This window comes from Rhinoderma darwinii, chromosome 9, assembly GCF_050947455.1.
Source record: "Rhinoderma darwinii isolate aRhiDar2 chromosome 9, aRhiDar2.hap1, whole genome shotgun sequence".
In the NCBI taxonomy this organism is placed as follows: Eukaryota; Metazoa; Chordata; class Amphibia; order Anura; family Rhinodermatidae; genus Rhinoderma; species Rhinoderma darwinii.
This window is the reverse complement of record NC_134695.1, coordinates 38,527,475-38,535,394: the sequence shown is the minus strand read 5'-3', so window position 1 is coordinate 38,535,394 and position 7,920 is coordinate 38,527,475. Positions and strand designations below refer to the sequence as shown.

The 7,920-nt window shown below is 41.7% G+C and overlaps 1 long non-coding RNA gene across 2 annotated transcripts; it reads left to right on the top strand.

Moving 5' to 3' along the window:
* Positions 1 to 1,341: 1,341 nt before the first annotated feature.
* Positions 1,342 to 3,102, top strand: LOC142660322 (uncharacterized). Of its 2 annotated transcripts, none has more exons than XR_012850458.1 (3): positions 1,342 to 1,406; positions 2,490 to 2,578; positions 2,782 to 3,102. It is a non-coding gene; the product is annotated as an uncharacterized LOC142660322 (long non-coding RNA). The 2 variants fall into 2 exon arrangements; XR_012850459.1 differs by having other exon boundaries at positions 1,356 to 1,406; positions 2,408 to 2,578.
* The last annotated feature ends 4,818 nt before the right edge of the window (positions 3,103 to 7,920 follow it).

Below are 7,920 nucleotides of genomic sequence, written 5' to 3'. Positions count from 1 at the left end.
ACATATTTATTGATCAGTACATTTTTTAACATACTCCGCTGGTATTTACGTAGGTACAGTACTTAAAAGATCAGCAGAACAAAAGGCGAAAAAACATGTCAATATATGCATGTACAATAAAAACAGCGTAAGGCCTTGTTCACACAGCGTTTATTTACCACGTTTTGTCGTGTTTTACACTCTGAAAAATACGTAAAAAACCAGCAGTTAATATGACGCATTTTTTTTACACGCATGTGATTAAAAAATTTGTTGTGTAAAACAAGAAGCATCAAGTCAATTCTTGTGTGTAAAACACGGCAAAAACATGCCGCATACATGCCTAATTCCCATAGTCCATAAGCGTTCTAATTACACGTCCAAAAAACATGCTGAAAATGCGCCGAAAATGCATCAAAAAATGCGTCAAAAACGCTTGTACTTTAAAAAGTGCTTTGTTAAAAGGCTAGCGGTTTTTACGCATTTAAACATAATTTTTTTAGCGCCATGTGAACAAGGCCTAAAAGAGCGCATGCATTTTTTACGCGCATAATGCATCAGCTTTTTTCCTGCCTACTTCAAGTGTAAATACATTTGTGACTTTCGTTTTTTCTAGAGCATGCTGTTTTTAGTGCGTTTTATATATCTCTCTAAAAAAACTATGAGCGTGAAACTATTTGTACAGAGTAAAATAGTTATTGTGAAATTCCCATAAGAAAAATGATCACATTTGGATAACTTGAATCACTTATCCTCAAGATAAGGGAATAACGGAAGCAACGGTTCCGGCGGCCGATGGAACCCATTGACTTTAATGGGTTCCGTCTGCTTTCTGTTGGGGTGTGCGTGTTTTTACCGGAAATAATAGCGCAGCATGCTGCGACATTGTCTTGTAATCTCAGCCGGATTTGCAACGGAGGCCCCTAAAGGAGCCTCCAACGCAGATGTGAACAAGGCCTTAGGAACCACAATAAAATGTTCTATTTTCAAATAAATACTATAATAAATGAAATATTGCATAGAACAAGTTTAGTGCTGAGTGAAATTAATATCATTATACTTCATATACCGGAATGTGTATATTATATTATAGTGTTGTCACTGAACAGAAACAAGAAAGTATCAAAAACTGCTGTGAATATGGTGAATCCATCTCTCCATCACTGTCTAGAGTGGAATCAGAACATACACCTTGTGATGTCATAATCTACAATCTAGGCATGGAGCATCTGTATTTACTTCCTGTGTTTACATAATCTAGAATCTGGGTGTGGTCTATTTACACATGCTTCCTGTGATGTCATGATATAGATCTAACATATTATGACATCATCATGCCTATAAGTATGTCTCACACCATGGAAAATGTGTCAATCTCTTCACTGCTGCCCGGGCCCGTTACCTTCGATAGAGGAAAGGGCTTTGTCGTAATTATATTTTCATTACAGAAATGTTCTGGAATTATGTGAATGCTAAACTTAATTTTAGTTTTTACTTAGGGGCAATCTTTACAATAACAACAATGGTAAAATTTAGAACATCTATAATAATTACACCAGGATTAACAACATTAATACCATGTATAATAACATAATCTTTAATACCATCTATAATAGCATCATCTATACCACAATCTATAATAATATCTTTTTTTTCTCAAATTTATTTTTATTGAATAGTTTTAGCTTAACAGAATACACAGAGGGCACGCAGGCCCAATTATCTAGCATAAATCCAATACCAATTATTAGTTATACACAACTGTAAAACATTGCTATTTTCGTCTAACAGTAAAACAAAAGTAAATCAAAAGTGGACAGTGGAGGAATAGGGGTGGAGGGAGGGGGTGTTGAAGGAAGGGAGGGGGATAGAAGTATGGTATGACAGTATAATATCGACACATAGATAGTCTGTCTGTCTACTGTCGGAGCCTCATTTTAGCTTGAATCAACCGCTACTGTCTACATTGCCTCAGGTACCCTTTCTGAACTATAGACATTGCATTGTACCTGTTTGGCTAGCTGCTATCCCACTACGCAGTATGGCCCAGTGGGTCCACACCCCGCACCGTGACACTAACGTTGTGGGTTCGGTAGATTTCCATTTAAGTGGAACAAGTAGTTTCGCTGCCGAAAGCCATATATAGTGGGTAAAGCATTCTTGGAGGGATGACATTGAGAAGTAGGAAGCCACAGCAGCACCAATTCAGGGGATAGGGAGAACGTGTTCTCACATACCTGTGAGATATAATGTACGTCCGCCCACAATGGTGTGATGGAATAGCAATAATACCAAATGTGTGATATGGTGCCTGCTGCTTTACCACATCTCCAGCAACTGACTTAAATCCATTATGTTTAATTGATGCAGAGTTTGTACCACCTAGTAAGGGTTTTATATGAATTTTCCTGGATTTTTATATGTCTAGAAAAACCATGAGAGCTCGAAAGTATTTTATTGGTGTCTGCTGGGGAGAACTGAATATTAAGTTATTTTTCTCATGATGACAGGAAGACCGCTTTAGTAGGTGCTGTCTGAGATAACAACCCATTATATAATTTGGAGAGTAATCCTATAATAACATCTTTAAAAGAATTCGGTAAGTTCTATGTTAATAAATGTAAAATTTTCATGGTTGGGGTAAGACTCTTCCATGTGTGGAGATCACCGTCTGGTCTCTATTGGGTATTTATATATTTGTCTTTTCTTTGTGGTTTTGTCTTTTTTTAAATGGCTTTTTTCATTTTTATTTGGTTCTACTGTATATTGTTTGCTTATTTAAAATGGTTCACTCTTTAATAGGATCTGACTATTGTAGTGCCTGAAGACCTGAAAATTTTGAAATATTAGAAAAAATGTCAACTCTTCTCATTCAAGGTTGCAGTCAGAGCCGGACTGCCCATCTAGCAATTCTGGCAAAGAAGCTCTCCTCCTCATCCCCGACTTCTGTAGCTCTTCCACCTCCTCTCTGACCTGTCTATGCATGGGTCAGACAGTCACCCAACCCCTGCAGTCTCAGTTCTGCTCCTGCTAGGTATGATATCACAGCAAGGGTTGGGTGCTCTTGGGGGAAAAGGTGGTTCTCCCAGATTACAGTAATGTTTATAAAAGGAGGCAGCAGCAGCAGTGTCCTTATCTACATGTGTATACAGGGGAAGAGAGAGGGGAGTGAGGGATTACAGGATTAGACTGTATGTTGGAGGGGGCTGAAGGGATGGAAATTATGTTTTTTACATGGGACTGTATGTTTGAGGGGGCTGAAGGGACAGGAAGGAAGTTTTGCACTAAGGACTGTATGTAAAAAGGGGATGAAGAGAAAAGAGTGATGTGTTTTTTTTTGTTGTTTTTTTTTGTAACATGGAACTGTTTGTTGAATGGGGCTGAATTGATGGGAGTGATGTTTTGCACATGGGACTGTAGGTTGGAGGCAGCTGAGTAAAGTTTTCCACATAGGGCCTTTATGTTGAAGGGGGCTAAAGGGAGCGGAATCATGTTTTTACATAGGACTGTATGTTGGAGGGGACTGAAGGGAGGGGAAAGATGTTTTTCACATAGGACTGTTTGTTGGGATAGGATGAAAGGAGAAGTTTGTTTAACATGGAACTGTATGTTGGAGGAGGCTGAAGGGAGGGAGGGAGGGGAGTGATGTTTTTCCATGAGACTGTATGTTGGAGGGGCCGAAAAGAGGTAAGTGATGTTTTTACATTGGACTGTATATCTGAGGAAGCTGAAGGGAGGGGAGTGATGTTTTGCACATTAAACTGTATGTTAGAGGGGGCTGAAGGGAGAGGAGTGATGTTTTGCACATGAGGCTGCATGTTAAGGGGACTGAAGGGAGGGGAGTGATATTTTGCACATGGGACTGTATGATGTAAGGGATCGTTGTTGCACCCTGTAGGGATTTTATCAGCCCTAGGATAGCTGAGCCCTGCTGTTCTGCTCCACAATGTATTTATTACTTGGCTATCCGTCCGGCCCTGGTTGTGATATATAAGGCTGGACTGACTACCATCTTCATACATCATCTAAAGCTCCTTCCACTTCCACATCTCCTCATCATCCTGGACCTCCATTGATCCATTCAATAAAGGAGACATCTGCAGAAGTACTACAATGATCATCAGGCTAAGTGCACCATCTCCAGTATTTCATCATCCTTGACAGAATATACAGACAAGGATGGTGACATTCCACAAGTGTCTATATGCTCCAAGATGCTACATCGTCCTGCCTCCAGAAATCAGAAAGAAGGTCTTCAAAAAATTATTCTGTGACAATTCTGCAAATAAAGGAATGTTTTCTACACTTTCAGTGTCTATTGTTTTATAGGGTAACTCAGACTTTTAACTAAATTTAGTTAGGGAAACTATATAAATATTTATCAATATCATACCTCATACTTTATTGGCACTCGGAGTATAACACAGACCCTCTAAACACGATTAAAACATACGCTTTTAGTAAATATTTCCATATTACAGAAACATCTTTCTCATCTGTGGTGTACTTAGAAGACAAGGGGAACCGTAACAAATATCAAGATGTGCCCCCCTATTATGGCCTTGGATTTTTACCACTCATAAAAGAAGGGTCTGCTGTTTGTATTTTTTCCTTAATATCCTTTCCAGGACCCATGGGAAAATTTCCACCTTTGCTAACAATGCAGTTCTTGTGGAAAGGGAAGTCCAGATGTAATGTACTTACCTCTCTGTGGTTCAGTGCTGTCTTTCCCTACCAGCATGCGCAATAAAAAGCTTGTCGGGTTTGACAGGGGTTTCGGGCGGTGTAATAATCTCTTGGGGAACCCATGCAGATCGGAGTAAAGATACCTACATCTGAATGAGCTCATCGTAGAAATCTATGTCTCTGCTTCTACTACGGTGAGAACAGACACCAATTCATCACCTATTCTAGGCGACAACAGGCAGGACTTCAGCACCTGGGTGAGTTCAAGGAAGCTTACCTAGACGCAAAGGTATTCCCTACTGATAATTCAAGAATTTTGTTGCCTGTCAAGCTGTAATAAATGTCACGTTGGGTGCGTAGACCCACTGAGCCATACCGCCTTGATGGTATAGCAGCTGGCCAACAGGGTACAAGTCAAAGTCAATAGTTCGGTTAGGTGTACCTATGGTAACTTCTGACAGTAGCGAAGACAGGCTCGGATGGGACCTTGGCAGTAGGCAGACACCAGGCATGGTGTAACCAAGAAGGCGTAGTACACAGCACAACACGACTCCAACTCTAAACGGCACTAGAACCAGAAGAGCACGGGACACATGCTACAGGTAGCAGGAACGGGAACACTGGGAACTGGGTAACACTTAAGGGACCATTTGCAGAGACGAACATAGGTAGATGACAACAATGCTCAGGCCATTGCAGGAAGGGGCAGGGCCCTTCTTATAGTCCAGGGTGCTCATGAGCTAATTTGGGTATCTCATTCAGGTGTGCGCGTGCACGCTCGTGTCCGGTCTTAAAGGGCCAGCTGCTATACCATCAAGGTGGTATGGCCCAGTGGGTCTACGCACCCAACGTGACATTTATTACACTAAGGGACACAGCAGAGTGAAGCGGAAGTGAGCGCTGGCGTCTCCTGAGGAGGAGATGTGGGCCAGCACTCACTGATCCATGGCTGCGGCCGTCAGGAGGTGAGTAAACCTGACGGTCCGCGTCCATGGGTGTTACAATAAAACTCTAATTCGGTTTGGGTTAGGGCTGCGGCGCAGCTATAGGAGTCGCAGTGATCGCAGATATGACTGGGCCCTGAAGCAATGGGCCCCCAGCACCACATTTGTTCACAGTTACTGTAGTAACTTGTGCCTATGTAGAAAACTACACAGCCCCTGTTACTACAGTAATATTTCCATAAACTTACCCTTCTTGCGCCTGAGCCGGGTCCTCTTCAGTTGGGGGTGCAGCATTGGGTGCTGATGCTGTTCAGCATCAGAACGTTTTATGCACAGCTCACATAACGTCGTGTATGGGGAGGGCAAAACATATGTCTGGGGTTTGTGCCCCTGAACTTTTAAGACCCTAGCAATGCCCCTGACTGCTAGTGCTGCATCAATGGGTCACTTAAGAGACCCAGTAATGCAAGCTCAAAGTTACAGATGGACTGTGGCCATTAGCCGTGTAGAGAAGTTGGATGGGGTCCAAGAAGAACTTTTGCACCGGGTCCATGAGCCTTTAGCTACGCACCTGATTGGAACATTTCTGAATGTACAAAGGATTTAAGGTAATACGATCATTTTGGTTGCTGCAATCCTACCCAGCCATGAAATTCCTTGGCTTCTAAGACTGGCTAAATCAGTTTTAGTATTTTACAGTAGTGGGGCATACATTTGATTCAAAGAGTTTTGAAATGTGAAAAGTAAGATTGATCCCTTGATAGGAAAGTGCTTTAACCTGTTTAAAGTTATATAATGCTGACAGTTGATGTGTTAGTATAAGAGAAAGTCCCCTGTATTGAGGATTCGGGATTTCACCATAGTTACCTTGTAGAAGGATACATTACTGAAGTTGTCTATAATGTTAATTACTGCAATAAGGGATTTTTCAGGGTTTGTAAGGGAAATTAAAACATTGTCAGCAAATAACCTTGTACAGACAGATATGTAAATTTTACTGCTCAGACAGTCGTTTAGAAAGGCAGTCCAACAGTATTTTTGGAGGGTACACTATCCCCCAGCCTGTATGCAAAAAGATAGCTCCAAGTCCTACTTGTGTGCTCTCGGGTATTGTTCACCATGTAGTTCCACAAGGGATACATACGGTGGTCTCTCAATCCAGATATTCCCAATTGGTCACCAATCTATATCTCCAAACAGGGAACAAGGGAACAAATATTGCAACACCTTTTGAACCATTTCACTTTACGTTTTTTATTCCATACTTACATACTTGCTGTACGTTCACCCATAGCCACTATTTCAGTATGGAGAGAAACCACTGCAGAGTGAAATTTTTTTGTATGGATTCTTTCAAGTCTGTTATTAGTTTTCATGACACACATAGGGACATGGCTTGCATGAGGGCCTATATCTCTTGTAGATGATGCACTCATTGGGCAGGAATTAGAAGACCAGTCACTTACTGTTTCAGGGGCCTTGCTTGGTGGGGGCAGAGAAAGTGTGGTGTCCTTTAGCAGGTTCTCTTCTTTGGTGGCCACTCTAGTCTCTGCACACTGGAGATAGCTAGTCCCACCATGCTTGTCAGCACCATCTTCTGAAGAAGAAGGTGGTAAGTTTAGTGGGAGCGCCCTCTTTTTTCTTTCACCGATTCATCCTCAATGGCACCTGTGCATTGGGGCCCAGTTGTGCGAAAGAGTGTGGTGAAATCGCTGCCTTATTAGCCTGCTATGAACTACTGTTTAGCTGACAATTACGGAGCTTTAGGTCTTTGCTGCTGCTCTGTTCTGCATCCGGCCAAGCTCCTTTGTCTCTCCCTCTGATTTCAAAGCGAACTGTGCAATGTTCCATATCTCCTGTGGTGGCGCTGAAGGGAAATTGAACACTTGCTATCAGGGTTCCCTCAAAAAGTTCAGATAATCACTGGAGATCCGAGGAGCGAACAGCGTTTGATCAACTTACCATCAGGGAAGCCTTCTAACAAAAAATTAGTGTCTAAAGTGGACAATTACTTTAATGATCCAATACTTGAAATTTTGGTGTTTAACCAATCACATAACTTTCTAGCTAAAATTATAGTTACATCTGAAGTGTTGCTTCCACTCATCAATGGAATGATACAGCTAATAGGAGTATATACAGGGAACAGTATATGCAGGTCAGGGCCTATTCTAGCTTTTCTCCTGCCTGAGGCAAAAATTGAAATGGTGCCCCACAGATTTTGATTGACATTCCCCTGGCTGTTCTACATCACTAGCAGCCTCCTCCAAATCTTGCGGGTGCACTGTTGCCTTGTACTGGCATGCGTGTT